The sequence below is a fragment of the Delphinus delphis genome, chromosome 12 (genome assembly GCF_949987515.2).
Source record: "Delphinus delphis chromosome 12, mDelDel1.2, whole genome shotgun sequence".
Classification (NCBI taxonomy): domain Eukaryota; kingdom Metazoa; phylum Chordata; class Mammalia; order Artiodactyla; family Delphinidae; genus Delphinus; species Delphinus delphis.
The window spans coordinates 59,985,374-60,008,953 of NC_082694.2; the positions used below are offsets into that span (position 1 = coordinate 59,985,374).

General features: G+C 44.8%; 1 long non-coding RNA gene across 1 annotated transcript in view; it reads right to left on the reverse strand.

Moving 5' to 3' along the window:
* LOC132434975 (uncharacterized) overlaps positions 1-9,652 on the reverse strand; it is a 69,128-nt gene extending 59,476 nt beyond the window's left edge. Inside the window, exons 1-2 of the long non-coding RNA XR_009521465.1 lie at positions 9,515-9,652; positions 7,417-7,754 (exon numbers count right to left, since the gene is read on the reverse strand). This is a non-coding gene — a long non-coding RNA (uncharacterized lncRNA). The remainder of the gene's footprint in view (positions 1-7,416; positions 7,755-9,514) is intronic.
* Between the last annotated feature and the right edge of the window lie 13,928 nt (positions 9,653-23,580).

The window sequence follows — 23,580 nt, forward strand, 5'->3', positions numbered from 1 at the left end:
AGATTGATTGAGTATGGACTAAAAGTGGAGTAAGAATGGTCCGCTAAAGCACAATCAGGGTGACAGGAAGGCACAAAACAATTGTCCACTTCAACTGGTAATGAAAACATTTAGATGGCCATTCTAAGAACAGTGTGGACAGACAAGTAAACTCACCTTGAGGTGGGAGAGAATCCAGGTGTGTGGCAGACCTATCATTTTTTAATGTTCTTGGTACCAAAAAAAAAAAAAATTTTTCTGACCAAACCTCTAGAGAATTTGTTGTAAGTTTGTGGTTGGAGAAACAAGTTCAGAGAAGCGGAGAGGGGGAGCCAAGGGGGCACCTGTAAGAGATCTGGAAGCTTAGCTTCTACATATACAGAATACCAGGGCACCATAAAAAGACTAGAGCACAAAGACACCATGTTAGGAACCTGGTTAGAGAACCATGAGATTGGTTGGCAAAGACCTCTCTTATCTCAGAGAGAGCTGAACCAAGGCTATAAGAGTGATAAGGTCAACAGAAATGAGGATAGAATTAATGAAAGCACAGAAAAATAGTAAGACCAGGTTCCAGTGTCACAGCAAGGTCAGCCAGTGTAGCAGCAGCGCCAATGCATAAAGCACAGCAGCTAATGGCAAGTAGTTCTGGACCCAGACACACCTTGACTCATATCCTCACACTTCCTGACTGTGTAAACCTGGGCATACTTCCTCCTCTAAGTGGGAACAATGATAGTGTGCCTCCCTCTTTGGGTTGTGTGAGGACTGAATAATATCTCAGAGGTAAAAGAGCTTAGCACAACACTCAGTAAATAGTAGCTGGTGGGAACTAGATGTTAAAATTTTTGAAGTTGTCATTCTAAGTTCTCAGAGGCCATTTTGGGTGAATAATGTCTGGAATTCTGGGAAGAATTACGTGAGTGGTCCCTTTGGGGTCTGCAGTTTTAAGGCAATTATCTACCTCTTGGAGGAATTTTTGATTTGGGGTTTAGATGCTGTCGTCATACATCGTCAGGCTGTGCTGTTTCCTCTCTAACCCCATATCTATTTGCTAACATAAGTTTAAAAGAAGAAGGGATCCTTCGTAGGAAGAAGGATTTGCGGTTCAAATTTATTAAACTATCTGATGATCAGAGATGGACCCAAGGGAGGGCACACAGCAGGGAAGGACTACTGATCAAGACGGGAGGGTACTGTGGACTAATGACTCCCAACTCACACTGGGGTCCACCAGCCCAATGCAAATGATGTGTCTTAGACAAGTGTGTGTGTGTGTGTGTGTGTGTGTGTGTGTGTGTGTGCACGCACGCGCACGCACGCACGCACATGCATATACTGAAGGAATTTAACACTTGGAGTCAGAGCACTCCAGACGTCCACAGTTTTACTCTGAACGCCTGGGACCTAGCCTGGCACAGAAAGAACAACCTTCCCTTCCAGCAAGATTGGGCTGGAGCTGTTGGAAGTGAGGTTACAGGCAGCCCCCGCTTTGACATGACTGTGAAACACGTCAAAGCAGCAGCAGCTCTGTCTGGAATTTCATCTTTCCCTTCTGCCTGCAGCAGCTGAGGTTAGATTTAACATTTCTTTAAAAAGGGGGGCACATCTGACCTTCTAACCCACCCAAAGGCAAATTTGGGGGTCATTACCCAATGACACTGAATAGGACAAATGTCTTTTATAAGCCTTTAACTGCAGTGACGACATATTAACAACCCTTATCAGTTATGAAATCGGACTCGAGGACCAATGACAGTCATTAACATTCCTGGAGCTGTGCTGGCCTGTTACTGGTAAATAATTTCAACCACTGATATGTCTGCTAATTAGAAGAGAATGGCTGCCAACTTTCCATTGCTTCTTTGACCCCACATGCCACATAAATTAAATGTCGGAAAAGAATAAAAGTTGAAATGCCTAACCTGGAATAATATTTAGAAACCTCAGGGAAGGTCAAGATTCAAAAAAAAAAAAAAAGAGCTTGATGCTGGTCCAAGAATCTTCCTCTTGGAAATATATATAGAGGTTTCTCCATTGCCCTTTAACTACTCCCAGAGTGCTGGTTAAGTATGGCCAGGAATTAAGTGGCAAAGAGGAACAGGTTGAATCTTGCCCTTTATCCCTTAATTAGTCTCACCCTAAACCCCACCCCACAAGCTCTTCTGAACGAGGAGGTTAGAGGAGAAATAAAAGTCAAGAGCAGAGAATTATGGGAGAAGACAGGCAAATATTCTGAATCACTGATTCTTAAAGCTGGCTGCACATTGGAGTCACCTGGGGAGCCTTAGAAATACTGATGCCTGAATCCTGTCCCCAAAGATTCTGCTTTCAATGGTATAGGGTATGACCTAGGCATCAGGATTTTATAAAGTTCCCCAGGGGGATGCAGCCAAGGTTGAAAACCACTGCTTTAATGTAACTCAGAAGAGAGAATCAGGAAATGAATTTGTGATCACCTCGTACCTGGCAAGACTCCTTAATGGTAGTGTTTCTTAACCCTGGCTGAATATCAGAATCATCTAGGCAGCTTTTAAAACATCCAATGCCAGGATCCCACTGCACTCAAATTAATTCAGGGTCTCTAGAGTTGGATATGAGCAGTAGCGTTATAAAGTATTGATTCTCCTTTGAGCCACGATCAAGAATTACTAAGACATGGTTCTCAAACTTTTAGCATACATAGAAATCACCCAGTGAGACTATTAAAAATATATATTCTTGCATTCTATCCCCAGAGGGTGGGCCTATAACAGACCCCGCAGGTGATTTTGAGGAAGGTGATCATTAAGGCCACTCTTGTCCATCGTTCTTATTGCTTTCTCATGCTGACCAAGATGCGCTTTGCTCAACAAAAATGCACCTCTGCCATCTGGTCTTTGGTGGTTCTCGACCGAAGAGGTGGGGAGGGGAAGCAGTACCACCTTCCTGGGGGCATTTGGAAGTATCTAGGCTTATCTTCTAACGATCATGGTTGAAGCTGCAGCAGATGTTTAGTGAATGAAGGCCATGGATGCCAAACAGCCTGTCTTACAAAAAGAATTGTCCTGGCCAAATATCAATAGTGCTTCCAGTGAGAGACACTAGAAGGTGAAATGGTTTGGACTGTGTGTGACCTGAAGTATCAAGGTAGAGATTTTAGCACCAGGTAGGCATCAAGGTCAGTGGTCATTAGATTTGAGGAAAGGTCTCAAAGTTCAGGAAGCCAAGATATGTGAAAAAGCATCTTTCCCAGATAGCTACATTTCTCTCTTCTCCTTGTCTCTCCAAGGAGGCAATTCTAACTCCTTCACCCTAACCCTGGCCCCAGTCTCTATTAGGGACTCAGATATGGACCCCAAAGTCCTCTGCTCATTTTTGGTGAAGTCACAACACAGGTGGTACTTCCACTCGCCCCCAGACTGTCTTCCTAGCCAGCTGGCCTTGGGCGAGCACATAATCAGGCAGGGCTTGTGTTCTCCATCTGCAAAATCAGTGGGTTGAGCTGTGTGGTTTCTACAGCCCCGTTTATTTCCAGCATTTAATGGTTCTATTCCAGGTTAGGAAGTCTTGGTCTCAGTAGAGAACTGTCTCAAGATATCATTCCTATCTGTTCAGCTGATACCTGAAATACCGTTACTGGAGCCAAATTTTGAATCCACAATGAGAGATCAGGCTTAAACTAAATTGTCCTGAAAGAAGGATTACATTAACTTGAATTCCATCTCAGGACCTAGTAACTATCACATGGACCTTATCTGAGAGCAGAGTTTGATTCAGTGACATATATTCACTTTTTTTTTCCCCATTAAACATTAATTATGTACTCTTTGTCTTAGGCCTGGGTTTCTATTGACATTTTGGGGTCTGGTAACGTTTTGTTGTGGGAGGGCTACCCCGTGCATTGGAGGATGTTTATCAGTATCCCTGGCCTCTATTCACTGGGAGTTAGTAGGATGCCCTCCAGTCATGTAAACCAAAAATGTCTACAGACATTGACACATGTCTACAGACATGGACATTGCCAAATATCCCCTGGGGAAAAAAGCCACTCCCAGTTGGGAAGCACTGTCCTAGATGTTGGGGATGTGATGACTAAGATCCATTCCCTGCTCTCAAGTACCTCATGGTCTAGAAGTGAGGAGAGACCCATTGAACAGGTATGATACCTCAAGGGGGTGTTGTGATGAAGTATGCAGGGTATTTAGGGAGCAGAAAGGGCGCTAGGTCAAGGAACAGTCTCCTGGGCTGAGTCTTCATGGATTGGTAGGAGTTGGCCAAGTAGAGGCCAAGGTGAGGTGGTGTAGCACAGGTGACAGCAGGAACACAGACAGAGAAATAGCTTGGGGCGGGTGATGGATGTCTTGCTCAACCGTAAGCCAGAGGGCAGGTAGGGGTGACACTGAAGAGGCAGGCAAGGCTTTGTAAGCCTTCTCAGATGTTTTCTTCTAGGAAACAGGAGGCAGGGGACAAACATGCTCAGCTTTACATTGTAAATAGGTTCCCTACAGCTCTCTGAAAAGTCTGGATTGTAGCAGACACATTCCAAGGATGTTGAAACAGGAAATCCATGCAAAAGAAGGTGAAGACCTGAGCCCAGGCAAGGGGTGAGGTGCTGGAGAGGAGACAGGAGTAGGGTGCTGAGGAAGCAGTATCCCAGGAGCAGCAAGGGAGGCCCCTTTGCACCCAGGGCCAGGGCCCACATTCCAGGGAACGTACACAAAGCAGCAATATCGAACAAAACCTTCATCTATCTATCTATCATCTGTCTATCTATCTTTGTAACTAACCCATTGGCCAGCCAAGCTTTTGACTAGTTTTAAATATGTCGGGAAAGACAAGCCTTCCCTCGTTTGCAGCTCTGCAGCCAGCGGGTGGTGTTTTGCTGACAGCCAACTGTGCTCGGTAAGAGAGCTTGCCTTTGCATTTCCACATGCTGCTCAGCAGATCCAAACCATAGCGGGCCACCCTGGGGGAATTTCTGGAGTCAGGAGGGCTTCAACCATTACCAGCTGCTAATGCTGCTGCCATAATTTCGGCCAAACGGACACTGAGAGCCAGGTTGACGAAGACTGCAGGCAAGAAGCAAGGGGCACATACTGGGCTGACAGGCAGTTTCGCACGGGTGTGATGGCTAGCTGGGGAGCTGTGTGTTTTCCCAGAGCCCCTGAAATCTTTCCTTGGTGGTAACTAAATTGTGCCACGAGTTACATTCGAGTTCCTTTAAGTCAGAGATCAAGCTGGACAAACAGCAGGGATGTAATAAGTACGTGTGAAATCGAACCAACAAGAGAGCAAAAACTTTTCCTCAGCTTCAATAGCGCTCCCAAGAGGGAAGCAGGAGTGACAACTGAAATCTTGGAGTCCAGGTGGAGACAGGACAAGCGTTTTTAACCTGGAGGACGGGGGTTATTTTGACATGCAGAGCTGACCTGAGGCAAACCCAAGAATTAGACAAACTCTATTTTTCTACCTTTGTTTTCATGCCATCCCTGGCTTCCCAGGGCTCCTCACTTAGGCTGTTAGGGAGGACCGTGCCAGATGGCACTCTGGTTCTAGATTTTTCCTTCAGTCCTCCACCCCGTGCAAACTCATCTCCTCTGTGACCTATGCTGACATGCTCTGCTCTCTGATCTTGGGGGATGTCGTTCATGAATGTTAAATAACAGCAGAGGTCCTCCATATCCCGTAAGTGAAAGGTTTTCTTCTGCTTGGCTCTGTAAGGGTATAGATTTCCAGTTGCAAAATTTGGGTAGGTGAGGAGAGCCTTGATGGGCTTTGAACTGATGACACAATGATGGGCAAGAAGAGACAGGAAGTCTCTTCCTCAGAAATATCTACCTTCTTGGTAGACCATTTAGAGATTTATTGGCATTGAGCTCTGTGTTTAAAATGAATTGCTTTACATTGGAACATAATATCCTCCGCTGATTGAGATAAAATTCTGGGAATAGAAATTTTGCCTGGGCTTGAGAGGAGAAAGGAGGAATGTTGTGTTTTGCAGTAGATTTAAGGGACTAAATCCCTTAGTGAGGCGGGGAGTCTTCTGAAAGCAAGGCAGGGGAGAGCTGGGAAGGGGTTCCAAAACGGAGGTAGCAGTCAACAAGGGAAAGTTTGCCTTACATTGCGATGCCAATTAGTTTGTCTAGAGCTTTGTGGTTGAATTCCAAATGTCACACAAACCCTTTTTTCTGGAATGCTGAATCAAGGAGAGGCTGTCTCTATAGATCAGTACCTTTGCCATCCTCGCCCCTGATCTAGGGCAAGGTGGAGAAAGCAGAAAGGAAACTAACAATAAGCAGAGAAAAAATATTTCCTGAAATTCCTTCATGATGTACTTAGAATTCTAGGAAGTTAAAGCTGTGAGGGACCTGAGCGATCCCCTCATTTAATGCTTCTTTTTTATAGCTGAGGCCCAGAAAGAGTAAGAGTCAACTCTAGAACCCGGGCATGGTAGTTCAAAGAGTAGGGTCTGCCTAGCATCCAGTGGGATGGCGCTTAGCATGGGAGAAAAATGGTTTTTCTTATGAAACACGAATACCTGAGTTGGGCCTTCCCTGGTGGCGCAATGGTTGAGAATCTGCCTGCCAATGCAGGGGACACGGGTTCGATCCCTGGTCCAGGAAGATCCCATGGAGCAACTAAGCCCATGCATCACAACTACTGAGCCTGAGCTCTAGACCCTGCGAGCCACAACTACTGAGCCCGAGTGCCACAACTACTGAAGTCCGCATGCCTAGAGCCCAAGCTCTGCAACAAGAGAAGCCACCACAATAAGAAGCCCGCGCACTGCAACGAAGAGTAGCCCCCGCTCGCCGCAACTAGAGAAAAGCCTGCGCACAGCAACGAAGCCCCAATGCAGCCAAAAATAAATAAATAAATAAATTTATTAAAAAAAACAAAACAAGAATACCTGAGCAGAAAGGCTATTCCGCAGTGGCTGCACGGTTTTGGTTAAACCTCTTGCAATTACCCATCCCATAGCTGAGATCCGGAATTTCTGCTTCTTGATAGTGCTTGCCATTAGGCTTATTAAAGGGTCTGTCTCCTGTCAAGCTGACAGTGACCTCACGGTCGAGGGAGGCGGAAGCGGCTCAAGCTGCCTGAAGAAAGCAGCCTCAGAAGAGCAGCTTTGCCAAACACGAGGACATCGCCAGGTGAAGCTGTGTGTTCACAGCATATCTGCATTGGCTTCCTTATATAAACGCACACCGGGTTTATCCCGTAGCTTTGCGTTCCCTCTGGCTGCAAAACTCCCAGGGTGGCTGCATCTCACTTTAAGCTGTGAGGCCTTAGACTAAGTACAAGTATGTTCCTCTCCAAGTATCAACCCAGATTCTCAGAGAAACTAAGACAGAATTGTTTTATGAACTACCTCACCTTCCCTTCAGAGCTGAAGATGGGCTGCAATGGTCTTTTTTTAAAATTTTTATAAATTTATTTATTTATTTTACTTACTGTTGGCTGTGTTGGGTCTTCGTTGCTGCGCGCGAGCTTTCTCTAGTTGCGGTGAGCAGGGGCTACTCTTCGTTGCGGTGTGCGGGCTTCTCATTGCTGTGGCTTCTCTTGTTGCAGAGCACGGGCTCTAGGCACGCGGGCTTCAGTAGTTGTGGCATGCGGGCTCAGTAGTTGTGGCTCGCGGGCTCTAGAGCGCAGGCTCAGTTGTTGTGGCGCACGGGCTTAGTTGCTCCGCGGCATGTGGGATCTTCCCGGACCAGGGCTTGAACCCGTGCCCCTGCATTGGCAGGCAGATTCTTAACCACTGCGCCACCGGGGAAGTCCTGCAATGTTCTTGCCTAGAATTTTTAAAGAACAGACTTCAGTGGATTGTGAGGTATGGTATACCAAACCATAAAGATTATAACCAAATACCTCAGGCATGAAAGACTTGTGACCTACAAGTACAAGGACAGGAAGTGTGAAAAATATACTCAGTTTTCTGTATCCTGAATGCCATGAGCGAAAACTAAAATGACTTAAATCCTGTTTCAAAGCAAAAGTTTAGGAGGATAGCTCAGAGGTGTGTCTCCTAGAATCACTGAGAAGAGAGAGTCTCAAGCTTGGGCAGGGCAGAGAGAGCAACAGAAACATGCCCAGGAACGAGCATTACACAATGCTGTGCTTTACCAACAAGTCCTCTAACCCTTACTCCCAACCGCAAGGGGTCTTTCTCTACAGCATCTTCCTAATATGAGCAACCTCCTGGCATTTCCAGCTTACATAGCTGTATGTATAATTCAGTGGCTCATGGGGAAGTTGAAAATAGGCAATTCACATTAAATTGTCATACGAAACTTTCAACAGAAATCCACCCAATTGTATTTCTCTTATTGGGCAAAGATGAGAAATTATCCCCCAATGTAAGAGTCATTCTCTACCTTGGTTTTTCAATTTATCAACTTTATCAATGGAGGGACATTTCAGCCCACATCCATAACTTCCATGTCCCTCCTCTAAGTATCACTCAAGACCACCTCAACTGTCCCAGGATGAGCCCCAGAAGCCCTGTTGGCTATCTCATCAAATGTGGGTTCAGATAGTTTGTTCTGGCACATGTGGTCTACTTTAAAAATCTGTGCTTGGATTTAAAACAAAGGGAAATTATTCAATGAATGCTTTCAACTCCATCATACCCCCTTTGTGTCCACAAGAGAATACTTTGGGTTCAAAACCAGGGACCAATGGGGGATCCAATTTACCTTACACCTTATCCCCAAGGCCAATTCAGTTTTAGTATAAATAGCTTAGAGGTGATGGCCTAGTCCAGGTCAGGTTTAGGGAGCGAGATCTCTTCTGCCCAGAGGTCGTCTCCCCAAAAACCCATGCATTAAATTCCACACTTTCTCCTCTAGTCTGTTTCATTTTCTGCTGCACTCTGAATGCTTAGGACTCAGCCCCCTCATGAGCTGTGAGACCACCTGCCTTGGCCAAAGTCACAGCTAGAGTTTCTATTTTACAGTGTTCTTCAGAGACAGACCACTTAGCAAAACACAGGATGTTTTCTCAACAAGGGTCACTTCTAAGAAAGGGCTAGTCTTCACAGCTGGTATTTGACTTGCTTCACTGCCAATAAAATGGGGTTGGAGTGAGCCGCATCTGGCAGTCTCTTCTTAGCCCTATTAGCTTATTTAAAAAGGCCTTCATTTTCGGCCTTACTGAATCTTTATTTGTTTGGCTTCCCCCCCAACCCCAGTGATTTTTCTGGTCTGCCCACCATCCTCTGAGAAGAGGGACCAAAAGCAAAGTTGGAGTGACCCCCCCCCCCGCCCCCCAGTGCCAGTTCCTGTTCTCAGCCTCTGCTCCACACACTAGGCCCCCCTGGGGTTTGATCTGCCCTTCCAACAATGAATCTCCAATATCGTGATAGGCACGTTTGTGTTGGGGTTTCTAACCCCTCACCGGAGTTAATACGATATAAAGCATCTCTGGATTTATAGCTTGCATTTGGCTTGGTCAGTGCAATCGTTATCTGCCAAGGGAAATACCAGCAGGGGACAGAGACTAGTGAGAGAATCAAACAAACATAATTTACTCCTTACTAAACCAGAAAGCAAACCTGCCATCTGTGTCCACATATCCTTCTGCAGGAGGCTTGGAAGCAAATTCTCTTGACTTCAAAGTGGCAATTCCGTACACTCGGCAGAGGTTCCTGTAGCTTCCTTTGAGTAAGACGCTCTCTGAAACCTTTCAGAACTGGAACTTAACCCTCTGAATAACCTATGCATTCTCTCCAACTCTCAGTGTTTCAGGAGGAGTTCATTACAATGAATTCCCCACTCCCTCTTTTATTTTCCTGCAGAAGTTCACTGTGTGATTGGCTCAGCTTCACTCACTAACATCCTCTTCATCTCAGGTTCTTCTGCCTGAAGTTGTTATTATCAGGCGCTGGTCCCTGGGCCAGCTGCAGTCACTGAAGCTATTATGTCAACTTTTCTCCCCCTCCTGAACTTTGCTTCACTTGGCTTCATTTTCTGAATACATTTTTGTCTGAGATGGAAGGAGAGGACTGGGAGGGGAAAAGCTGTTCTCTCAAAGCTGTGCCCACTCCTGAAAAATTGACCAGTTAGCCGAGTCCTTTAGGCCTAAAAGCAGTTTTATCCCCAAATAATGAAAAACTGAGCAAAATATATGACTCCAAGGGGTCTGTCTCCAGTTGCCTTTTTCTTCAAAGAAAGTTTCCTCCAATGGGTTCTCCATCCAAATGAACTCTTTTACGCACAACTTTTGTTCAGAATGTGAGGGGAGGCCAAGGGGAGGCCGGAGGCATCCCCGCAGTGAAACCCAGGAGGTTTCAGGAAGACACTGTGATTTTCTGCCTGATAAAGACCCTATAACATTTTGCCACATAAACCAAAAGATTCCACCAATCCTCTGTCCATCAAGCTTCTGTCATTTCTCTAAATGAGAGAAGCCTCCTTCCCCAGGAAATGGCAAAAGCCTATGTAGGTGGGTCGTGGTCTATGTAACAGTGACACAGCTTTCCCCCTTTGGCAAGTCCCTGACCTATGTTTGGATCTCTGAGCAGCCAGATTCCTGTGAATCTTCTTTAGTCTGTTATTGGTGTCCACGGCTTCCTTCTGGTAGAACTTCTTGGAGGTCTCCATGTTAAAAACTCTGCTGCACTCTTGGGAGCATCACCAACCAGAAGCTGAGGGACACGGTTTCATTTATCTTCTCTTTACTGTCACTCACAACAATGTATGCTCCCTTCCAGCACTGGGAGTCAGCCTTCTTCTTTGATGGACAGATGGATCCCTTCATGCTTGTAGCTTTGGTACACAGCTCATAGGTCCTTAGTAGGTCCTCAGTAAGTGGCTCTATGGAATTTAGTAAATGGTCCCTTTTCGTCCCTGAAGGGCCAACACGAAAAGAAATAGACATAGCATGATGTATTCTCATTCCTCATCAACTCCATTCTAGTTCTCTCCTCAATTCTTTGCAAGGACCCAGCATTCCCAAATAGTTTCCTTAGGCTCTAGAATTTTCTCTCCTTTCTCACTCCACAATTCATCACCAGAGAGGTGCTTCCCTCAGAGCTGATATGTCAATAGCTGGCGATGGTTTAATTCTACTAGAGCAGTTGCATTTTATCTGATGCCTGCATATAGAGACAAAACTAACAGGGCAAGTTTAGGTACCACTAGGAGCCACTGAGGAAGTTCCTTTTGACCAACAGTAGTCATGACCAAAAATACCAGTATCATGTCTTGGAAGCTTAGCTCCTCAGCTTGTATACAACTGAATGACTCAATACTCTCTGATATTTGAGGACACGTATTCCAGGAACTCTGTCTACATAGATCAAACCTGCCCAAACAGTTGCTCCCATCAACAAAAACCAGTCAAACCAGGAAGCTGAGGAAACCGAACAGAAGTTAGCAGCTCTGAGGTAAACTTCGTAGTCAACAATGAACCAGTCAGGATCGGACCAAGATCAGATGTCCAGGACTTGGCAGAAGCAGCGGACAGAGCATCACCCCCTTTTCCTGGGAATGCCATCTTCAGTCAGCTTCAGGGACCATACTTATCAATCTTCTTTTGCTTTCCTTCTTCCCTCATGTGTCTGTGAAAAGTGCTCTTATCTGAAGAGTCTATACTAGCCTCCTAGGGCTGCCATGACAAATTACCACAACCCAGTGGCTTAAGTCAGCAAAACTTTATTTTCTTACAGTTCTGGAGGCCAGAAGTTCAAAATCCAGGTGCCAGCAGGGTTGGCTCCTTTCAGAGGCTCTGAGGAAGAATCCGTTTCATACCTCTCTCCTAGCTGCTGGAGGCTGTTGGCAGTTCTTGGTGCTCCTTAGCTTAGAGCTGCATTAATTCCGATCTGCACTTTTTGCGGTTATAGGGTATGTGCCTTTTGCCTTTTCATTGTCAGAATATGTTCTCTTTAAAAGTTAGCATGAGTCTGGGCTGCAGAGACCATGACATCCTCCTCTGGTCCCAGGTGCTTCCAGCAAGGTGCTTGGGCTGCTCCCAATAAAGAATGTGGGTCGAGGGCTTCCCTGGTGGCGCAGTGGTTAAGAATCCACCTACCAACGCAGAGGACATGGGTTCGAGCCCTGGTCCGGGAAGATCCCACATGCCGCAGAGCAACAAAGCCCGTGTGCCACAACTACTGAGCCTGAGCTCTAGAGCCCGTGTGCCACAACTACTGAGCCCGCATGCCACAACTACTGAAGCCCGCACACCTAGAGCGCACGAGCCACAAGTACTGAGCCCGCATGCCACAAGTACTAAAACCCGCGCGCCTAGAGTCCGTGCTCCACAACAAGAGAAGCCACTGCAATGAGAAGCCCGTGCACCGCAACGAAGAGTAGCCCCCACTCGCCCCAACTAGAGAAAGCCTGCATGCGGCAATAAAGGCCCAACGCAGCCAAAAATAAATAAATTAATTTAAAAAATATTCTGCATTCAGTGGCATCACATTAATAGCTTGAAATCAGTTATGAGTATTTTCAATATGGAGATTAGCAAACTCTACAAAGCAGGGCTCCCCCCCTCCCCCCAACGCCTCCAGAGAGCACATAACAGCACATCACTGTTATGTTGCTAAATTCAACGGTCAGTTCTCAGTCCTTATCCTACCTGACGTCTGGACATGACAACACAGTTGATCACTCTCTTTGTGAGAGCACTGTCTTCACTCAGCTTCCAGGAGACCCTACTTCTCAATCTGCTTTGCTCATTCCTTCTCTTTTCTCTGATCTCTTAACATTGAGTGACCCAGGGATTTCAGTCCTGAACCTCTTCTCTTCCCTTCCCTACCTTCACTCATTCTTTGGTGGTCTCGTTCAGGTTCATGTCTCTAAACTCCATCTGTGTGCTGAGGACTTCAAAATGTATATTATTACCAGTTTGGACTTCTCTGAATTACAGTCCTGCATACCAAGTTGCCTATACTGTATCTCTACTTGGATATTTAATAGACATCTCAATTCAATTGAAGCCCTGAGATTCCCTCCAAAACCTGCTCCATCTACAGCTTTTTTCCATCTCAGTTAATGGCAGCTTCATCCTTGTAGCTGCTCAGGCCAAAACCCTTGAAGTCATGTTTGACTGCATTATGTCTTTCACAACCTCACATCTAATCCACCAGCAAATCCTAATGGCTCTGCTTTCAGAATCTGTATATCCGGAATCTGACCACTTCTCATAACTGACCGTAACCACCCTCCAGGTCTAGATTTCTGCAATATTTTTCTAATTGCTCTCCTGTTTCCACCTTGCCTGCTTACAGTCTCTCAGGGAGAGTGAAAGTTCCGTTCATTACAATGGGCTACTGGGCCTTACTGAGCTGACGCTTCCAGCCTCTCTGACCTGACCTCATCTCCTACTGACTCACTGCAGGTGCATGGGCCCCTCCTGGTTTCTACCACACGTCAGGAATGCCTCCACCGTAGGCCTGTGCACTGCTATTCTTTCTGCCCTCCCCGTGAAGTTGCTAAGCTTGCTCCCTCACCTCTTTCATGAACATTCTCAAGCATCATTTGATTCTTAGTTAGGACTATATTGATCACTGCATTTTGGAAAAAAAAAAACCCAGAAAAACAACAGTAACAACAAAAAGCTGGGTCTACCCAGGATACTCTCCATCTCCCATTCCCTGCTTTGTTTTTTCCATTGTGCTTATCATCTTCTAACATTACTGTATCAGTGACTTATTTATTTCGCTTATGTTTTCTTCTCACTTCTAGAATGTAAACTCCATGAGGGCAGGACTTTTTGTCCATTTTGTTCACTATTGCATCTCCAGGGCTTACAACAGTCCTGGTACCGTGGATACTCATTATTCATGATAGCTATGCTCTATAAAGCTGCCACAAATACTGAATGAGCAAATCCTAAATGACTGCGTCTAAAAGAAATACAAGCTTAGGTTCCTGTGAACCTCTGGTCACAACATTTTTGCCAACTGATCAAAATATAACCTTGTCTTAGTCTGTTAAAAGACACCTTACTTAACATGTATCATTGATTCATTAGCATTGTACCCACACCAACAGCACTGTAACTCATGCCCAAACAAAGCTTAAGTAACACAGATATTTTCTCTGTAAGAGACATCATCGACTTATTGTTCTTAGGAGCACCAGACAGCGCTTCAGCGCTACACTTGGGGGCCATTTTAAAGAGTGAAATCATCAACAAAAAGTACAAAAATGTGAAAATATGCTCTAAATGGACCTGAAAGGACACTTGTTTACAGTATTAGAGGATGCAAAAAGTGAGGAAGGCAAAGCATTGCCTTGTTCGACCTCAGCTGTCAATGTGCAAATCAAGTGACTGAAATTTTTCGCTGCTCTGTGCATGTCTATAAATGACTGTGAAAGCAATGTGAATATTGATTTGGGGGTTACAAATAAATTTTAGTGAGTAGGCAAATTTGCAAATGTAGAATTCATGAATTATGAGGTTTGGCTGTATATGCTTAGCATGTATGTTTTTGAGGGTATAAACTTGACCTTCTGACATCATCAGACATGTGGCCTCTAGAAATCTTGGTTAAAGATCTATAGGGCCTCTACCTGGTGTATTTTGGGTAGCTCCTTGGAGCTGCATGTCTTAACGTCTTTTCCTATTTTTCTTTAGCCTGGTGTGAAAAGTCCACCAGAGGATTCACTCCCTGGGGATTCAAATCATCCTTGTTATATTGAACATATGCTGTCAGGAAGGCCGGGAGAGCTAAGGAAGAGAGAAGAGCAAACAGCACTTCCTCATTTGAACAATAGCATGTGATGGGTAGCAGACTGCATTTCCCAAAGATGGCCAGTGTCTCCCATCCCACATATCCTCCCACATTCTCATCAAGACAGAGAGTCTATTTTCTTCTCCCTTGAATCCGAGTGGGTTGGTGATGATTTAAGCAGTAAAGTAGGTGAAAATGACACTGTTTGACTTCTGGATGATAAAAAGTGATGCACTTTCCTCTTTATTTGTCAGAATATTAGCTCTTGGAGCCCTGAGTCTGACTACCCTGAGGTCACCATATTGTGAGCAAGCCACCCCATGTGGAGAGGCCATGGAAAAGGGCTTGGCTATCAGTCCTAGTCGTTGAGTTATTTTAGCTTAGGAACAAGACATGTGAGGGAGGGAGCCAAGAGATGCTTTTAACTCTCAGCCATTGAGTAATTGCCAGTCTTTAAATCTTTCCAGTTGAAGTTCAAGACATTGTAGAGCAAAGACAGACATTGCTACTGTGTCCTGGTTGAATATACCTAACTCACAGGATCCCTGAGCATGATAAAATGGTTGTTTTAAGCCGCTATATGTTTGGGGGGGTAGTTTGTTTTACAGTAAGTGACCAGAACAGATGGTTATTAAATTCATTGGTATTGCTAAGCCAGACTTTGAGAGAAGGGAACACAGGACATGCATATTTTGATTGAGGGCATAGTCTGGTATACTACAATCAACTACAGTTTTGCATACTACAGTTAACTACTAGAACTATTCAAGTTGCTGCAAGATTGCTGCTTCTCTCTAGCTTGTAGCATTCATCAACACTTGCTTGATACATTTTTATTGAGCACCTACTATAGGACAATTTTAAGAACAGGACTTACAGTAATAACAAGAAAGTCTGGTGGGCAAGAAAGATGATAAATCCTATAAAAAACAAACAAACAAACAAACAAATCTTGTCACGTTGAAGGCCACAGAATCTGGTGGAAGGGAACGTGTGCATGAGATGAGGCTGAAGAGATGAGCAGAAGCAAGATTGTGAAGGGTCTTTAGGCCGTGGGAAGAAGTTTGAACTCTCCTGAATTCATGGGAAGCCACTGAATGGATGCTGTGACCATCCAACTTTTGATAAAGTACTCTGGACGAACTGGATGAAGCAAGAAAAGCTAAAAGGAGACTCATCCAGGCAAAAGATGTTAGTGACTTGGAACAGGAAAGTGTCAGAGAGGACAGAAAGAAGTGGCCTGTTTTGAGACTATTTTGGAAGTAGAATTGACCAAACTTGGGTCGAATGTCTGGGTTGAGAAATAGGTAAGTGGGCATGCCATTTATTGAGGTGGAGAAGATAAGGAGGGGACAAAGATATTTTAGAGGGAAGTGCGAGAGAGATTTGTGCATTTCATGTTTACAATGCCCGTGAGACATTCAGGTGGAGATGGACAGTTGTCACTGGGACAAATGATTCTGGAGCTCAGACCTCAAGCCTGAGATTTGAGATGCTATTAAAACCATAGGAATGATCTAGAAGGAAGGACAGAAAGAAGAGAAAGAAGAGCAGTGGAGAAGGAGAAGGAGAAAGAGGAGGAGGAGGTAGAAGAGGAGGAAGAGGAAGGTGAAGCAGAGGAGAAGGCGAAGGAGAAGGCGAAGGAGAGGAGAAGGCAAAGGAGAGGAGAAGGCGAAGGAGGAGAAGAAGAGGTCCAAAATTTAGGAGAAGAAGTCTGCCAAGTCTGTTCAGGAAAGCCCTGCCAAGACTTGTCTACCCAGCAGAGTACATAGAGGCACCATAGAGGGAGCCATCCCCCATCCTTGGACCAAAGTCCACTGTACCGCTTGTTCAGACGCGCCAATACATGCAAGGATGTCATTCATGCCTCTGGTTCTTTCCTTGTTTATTTGGTTCTTCTGACACCAACCCCAATCTATTTGTTTAGAATTTCCTGATGGTCTGTTGCCTCCAGTTTTGCTTGATTCTTTGGACCCCCAACTGTTAAGAAGGCATCCTTCCTGCCAGGCCATACATTTGTCCCCAGAGTAGTATTTTTTTAACCCCATCCTTTTGTCTGTACTATGCCTTGAGAACTACTGAACCCCCTGACCCGTTCCACTCCTGGGCCTCTGCTAAGTGGGCTATAGAAAAGGAAAGTGAGAAATTGAGGGAAACCATTTGTTCACCATCAGCCTTTCTTGGAAGTGGGATTAGTTATCCAATCTGTAACAAAGTAGACAATGTTCTATCATATTTAATAATGACTCAGGAAACTACTAAAATATGGCCACTCCTCCTCAGTCTGCTTGTCCAGTTTTTAATGATCCAGACAGCTTTTTTCCACTTGCCCTGCATACTGAATGTTAGAAAAGCCCAGATCAAGAGAAAGAACGGGAGACGAAACCGAAATTCACTCAACAACTGTTTCTTGCTCAATTTGTCTACTTTGCACCTTAAAAGTGAATTCTTGTTGTTGCTGCTGTTCTTGAACAAGAAGACCTGATTCAGGGACTTATGGATGACTAGACCTTTTATTCATCCCTTAGTAACAAGGACGCCAAACTGTCTCTTTTCCACTTTCTATCCTGAATTTCAGTCTGCGTGATGATAGTACCGAGTGATTAGCCTTTAAGAGAAACAGCCTGATTGTAGCTTGTGACATCATTGATCAACTTTTCTTCATAAACAGTCTCACTGGACTGGGGGGAAGGCTGGGGAAGGACAAAGGATTCCTCAGGCAAAGACTTTCTGGGAAATTCCCAGAGCAGTCAGTCTAGCTGAGAAAAACTCCAGGCCAAAGCCACCTGGTGCTAGTTCTAGGTCAATGTTGGGAGTCTGTGTCTGGGACAGGGGCCTGCACAGACCAGGGAGGACTTGTTGGTCTCGCTAGGCCTCTAAGAGGCTGAAGCGGGCTATGGCTTACCCAGAGGTGTGAGTCCAGGGGAGCTCTGGTCCTTTCCTGGCATCTCAGAGGGAAACACCTATTGTTGGTTCAGCTTAGACCCCCACATGAGTCCACTGGGTCAGCTCTGGATCTGACAGGCTCAAGGTGGGGGTGGGGTGGGCAGCTTTGGGAGTAGGACATGATCAGGACCCTGACCAGGCCAGCTGAGCCCACTTTAGGAAGGTAAGTGGAAAACAATTTATTTTTTTGGTCATTTTTGCCTTGATGTGACACATAATGAGGCCAGGCCTTCTGAAGTATATATGGGCCAGGTCATTTGAAAATTCTCTTTTCTATAATTTTTAATCATGACTTGGTACGAGGCAAGATGGTCCATTCCTCAGTAGCAAAGGTGGGCAAGAGAAGAGGTTGGAATCCAGCATGAGATTGAATCACTCCAGAGGGGCAGCTGGCTTGGCTCTGAAGGGAAAGGCCATTCTGTCTGAGCAGCAGACAGGAGTCTGGTGGGGCTCCCATCAGCTGATATCAGGAAAGGGTTTTGGAGCAGCATGGGCTGCTGCTGGGCTGGGTTAGGGGACAAGGGAGGACATCATCAGACATGTTCCCCTGAACACTGTTCCCCTGAACAGAAAGGCAGAAGGGTCTCTAGACATCAGACCGAGTACCAGGGCAGGGCTGCCGTCCTGAAGGGGCTACGGAATAGTTTGGGTTAATGGGCCAGAACAAAAGAATAGGCACCCAGGCAGAGGATAACATGGGTTTAGGGAATGGGAGAGAATAGCACCACCAATAGTTCATTTAACATGGATTTAATGCACAATCAAGATATTTGTTTACCATCCAGAGTAAATTATCCCAGGCACAGGGAACAGTGAAGCAGGAATGTTTCTTTTGGTGCCTCCCATGTCTACTTTCATAGACTACATTTAGCTCCCCATTCATCTATCTTACCCCCTCTCTTCCAAGACTTTCCCTCTCCCTTCCTCCTTTCCCTCCCTCTTTCCTTCCTTCCTTCCTTTCTCAAGTGTCTATTGAAGCCCTACTATGTGCCGAGGGTATAGCAGAAAGGTCTCTTGTGGATCTCTTATTCTATTCAGGTGAGCCGTACTACAAACAAATATATAACCATTAAACATATCAAGTGGTAAAAAAGTGCTATGAAAAAAAAAATAAAGTAGGATAAGAGTATGAGCACAGTGGCCAGGAGAGACCTGTCTGCCAAGATGACATCTGAGCAAAGCCCCAGATGAAGCAAGGGAGCAAGCCATAGCGATATGTGGGCAAGAGCAGGGTGGGCAAAGGCCACGAGGTAGGACAGCATTTGGCTGATCGATCATCAGTCAGGAGGCTTGTGTGGCCGCAGCCAAGTCAGGCGAGGAGAGGCGTGTAGGAGGGGAAGTCAGAGGGGACTCAAAGTCGGTTCTTGTGGTAACAGCTAGCTGTATGCATTCAAGAATCTGTCTTTCCAGGGTCAATTCTCTTAGCGGCTTCTTAAATACCGAAGAAATAGCAAAGCGAAAATGAATGAATCTAGAGTGTCCTTTCAAGGTCTGGGGGAAAGTGCTTTAAACCCCACCACGGAGATCTGCCTTTCACAGCCTCACTTCCCTTCTCCTCTCTAAGCGTTGTCTGCAGGCTGAGGATGTGGCGGGTGGCAGGGGAAGGGGGACTTCCTGCAGCAGGAACAGAAAACATCAGACTGTGTTCTCTGGCAGTGGGCCTCCTCCCACCCAGAGGATGTCTCCGGGGAGCGGGGGACGGCTGCCAGGCAGGCGGGAGACCGGCCAAATGTGGCTTGGGCCCAGCTGCCCCTGCCCTTCTCGTGGTGGGCCTCATCTTCTAGGGGCTCAAAACCTCGCAGCTGTCCACTGGTTATTCTTCCTCAAAAAGGCTAAGCCTTGGGATCCTGCAAGCTTTGAAGAAAGTCACAGACTTTTGGTAAACTCATGGCTTCCACTTGCTCTCTGGAACCTTTCACCTTACATCTGTGGGCTTGAATCACCAAGAGCTTTTCAGCTAAATTCGAATGTTGAAATGAATTACTGACCATTTTGTTTCTCTACTGAGAACAGGGGAACCAAGGGGCCAAATTGCATTTTAAAAAAATATGCATTTAACATGTGGAAAGAGAGAAAGTTTCTAGTTCCAAACAGCATCAGTTGGCAGTATTTAGTCAAAAAAGGGATAGAGTTCATGCTTTCTTTTCTGTTTTTTTTTAAAGGACCAAATCCTTGACTGAGAGTTCCATTTTTGTGAGGAATGAGGTCTTTGTGAAAGGAAAGATCAATTTCTTCCAATTCTTTGCTTCTTTACTAATAAGCTGTCTAAGAACTTACTTCTATTTGTCTTTCTACTTAAATGTGTCTAAGATGACAAAAATCACATAAGAATCAGGGAGAGAACATCACATGAGGAGCAAGCATTGATTAAAACACCTCAAATCTATCTAGTTTAATAGTCAACAAAGCCAACTTACCAACATCTTGTGTTCCAGACTAGCACATCTTGGCCTTACTTGCCCCATGATACCTTTCTGCTCTTTAACATCCACCAGGTCGACTCCATCTAATTCTGGATCATCCCTTGCATCTTCCCTCACCTTTAGTTTTTTTTTTATTTTTTTATTTTATTCATTTATTTTTGGCTGTGTTGGGTCTTCGTTGCTGCGCGTGGGCTTTCTCTAGTTGCGGTGAGCGGGGGCTACTCTTCGTTGAGGTGCACGGGTTCTCATTGCGGTGGCTTCTCTTGTTGCGGAGCACGGGCTCTAGGCACATGGGCTTCAGTAGTTGTGGCTCGCGGGCTCTAGAGCACAGGCTCAGTAGTTGTGGCGCACGGGCTTTAGGTGCTCCACAGCACGTGGGATCTTCCCGGACCAGGGCTGGAACCCGTGTCCCCTGCACTGGCAGGTGGATTCTTAACCACTGTGCCACCAGGGAAGACCCTCACCATTAGTTTTTATACCTGGATCATGTACTGGATTCCCACCTTTAGAAGCTACCACCATCTCTGTAGTAATCATTGACATCAACTCATTCCTGGCTACCAGTCGCGGTTCCATACTTGGTTTAATAATCACCTTTGCTTCCCCAGGATTACCCTCTTCAGTATAATCCCAAACCATATCCTGCTCTTAGAAACACTGACCCTGTGCCACCAAGACAACTACAGCCCAGCCCAGCCAGAGGCTTGACAATATAGGGAGCAATGCCTTGAAACGGAAACTTCTCATGCTTTAAGTAAGACAGTAAAGAACAGGTGAAGACCGGGGCTTGTGATCCCCTGGATGGTAGAGCCGTTTTGATGGCTTCTCATGGCTTAGAGGTAGGAAGGTCAAAGTGAGTCACCAGTCTCAACAATAGACCTTTTTTTTTGGCCCTGCCACAGGGCTTGTGGGATCTTAGTTCCCTGACCAGGGATTGAATCTGAGGCCACAGCAGTGAAAGTGCTCAGTCCTAACCACTGGACCACCAGGGAACTTCCAACAATAGACATTTTCGATGATGGCTTATAGTTTATCTTCCTGGGACCAAAATATCAATTTTAATATTCCAGTTTCATCTTCAAAGAAGAAGCAAAGAATTCTTCTTAGAAGCCTAATTGCAATGAACCAATTTACTTCGTTTCTGTGGGACATGATTTTCTTGCTGCCTTACCATTCCCTTCAGCATCCTCCTCTGCTTAGATAATTTGTTAAACAGGTAGAGACAGACCTAAGCATGATTAGAAAAGAGAAGCATGGAAGAGTAATTTTTATTCATTTATTCACTTTAATAAATATTTATTAAACACCCACACTATGCTTGACGCTAGAGTTGTAAGAGTGAGAAAAAACAGACACAATTTTTTATTTCATGGAGCTTAAAACTTGGCAGAGGTATCATACATGAATGAAATAATCATGGAAACTATTGTAAGATTACAACTGCTATAAGCACTACAAATGAGAGATACATTGTGCCAATGTGAACATAGCAGAGTGACACTTACTTGGTCAAGGGGTTCAAGGAAGGTTTCCTCCAGAAAAGGACAATTGATTTCAGATCTCGAGGAAGAGAAGGAGTTAACCAGGTAATGAGGAGAGAAAAGAGCATTTCACACAGATGGAAGAGCACAGGCAAAGACCAGAGGCAGGATGAAAGCTAAAGGGCTGAGACAGGACCAGGATGACAGAAAAGCAGAGAGCGAGGAAAGCATGATAAGATAAGTCAAGAGAGGGCCAGTCCATGTTGATAATTTTTGTTTACATCCTAAGCCTTCTTTTAAGCTGTGTGTGTGTGTGTGTGTGTGTGTGTGTGTGTGTGAAAGAGAGAGAGACAGAGAGAGACAGAGAGACAGAGAGAGACAGAGAGACAGAGAGAGAGAATGAGAGGGAGAGAATTAAATTTGCATGATTAAATTTGCAGATTCACATTTCAAAAATATCATCCTGGCCACGGTGCGAATGGACTCTTGCAGGGCCAGACTAGATGTGCACAGATGAGTTTTGAGCTATTTATGTAATGCAGGTAAGAGGAGACGGGAGCTAAAAGCTGGGGGTACTGGAAGGAATGGCAATGGAGGGAAGTGGGAGGATAATATCAACAAAATTTGGAGATGGGGTGTATATAGGAGGTGGGGAGCAGAGAGGTGTTGAGGTGCCTATATTTCAAATATGCATAATTGAATTGATGGTGGTATCAGTCATTAAAATTTATACGAGCTTCATTCTGGACATATTGAGTTTGCCATTGAAAGAGGTAGTAATTACTCTGGAGCTCAGAGAAGAGGTCTCAACTAAATTTGCATGGTTTTAAATCAAGTGTATAGATGCTGATTGAAGAGAGAGTGTAGATGAGATTGCCTAGGGAGAAAATGTAATGTGATAAAAGACACGGAATAGGATTGGGCCGTGAAACTTTCTAACATTTAAGGGTCAGGTAGAGGATAATGAGTGTTAAAGAAGATGGACAGGGTGCCAGAGAAGTAGGAGAAAACCCCAGAGATGATTGAGTCACAGAGGCCAAGAGAGGAAAGCTTGTTTTCTTCCAGTTTTATTGAGATATAATTGACATGTAGCACTGTGTAAGTTTGTGTGCAGCATAATGATCTGCCTTACATATATCATGAAATGATTATCACAGAAAGTTTAGTGAACATCCAACATCTCATATAGGTACAAAATTAAAGAAATAGGAAAAATTTTAGGTTTTACTCTTTTAACAACTTTCATATGTAACATACAGCAGCATTAATTATATTTACCATGCTGTACGTTATATCCCTAGTACTTATTTATTTTATAACTGGAAGTTTGTACCTGTTGACTACCTTCATCCAATTATCTCCCCCACACCCTGCCTCTGGTAACTACAAATCTGGTCTCTTTTTCTACGAGTTTGTTTGTTTTTTAACATCTTTATTGGAGTATAATTGCTTTACAATGTTGTGTTAGTTTCTGCTGTACAACAAAGTGAATCAGCTGTACGTATACATATATCCCCATATCCCCTCCCTCTTGCGTCTCCCTCCCACCCTCACTAACCCACCCCTCTAGGTGGTCACAAAGCACCGAGCTGATCTCCCTGTGCTATGCAGCTGCTACTCTCTCACTTTGTCCCAGCTTACCCTCCCCCTCCCCATGTCCTCAAGTCCATTCTCTACGTCTGTGTCTTTATTCCTGTCCTGCCTCTAGGTTCATCAGAACCATTTTTTTTTCTTAGATTCCATATATACGTGTTAGCATACGGTATTTGTTTTTCTCTTTCTGATTTACTTCACTCTGTATGACAGACTCTAGGTCCTTCCATCTCACTACAAATAGCTCAGTTTCATTTCTATTTATGGCTGAGTAATTGTTTGTTTGTTTTTGAAGTATATGGACCTACAGCACTATGTTAGTTCCTGGTGCACAACAGTGATTGGCTATTTCTATACATTTCAAAATGATCACCACGATGAGTCTAGTTACCATCCGTCACCATACAAAGATATTACACAATTAGTGACTCTATTCCCCATGCTGTACGTTTCATACCTGTGACTCATTTATTTTGTAACTGCGAGTCTGTAC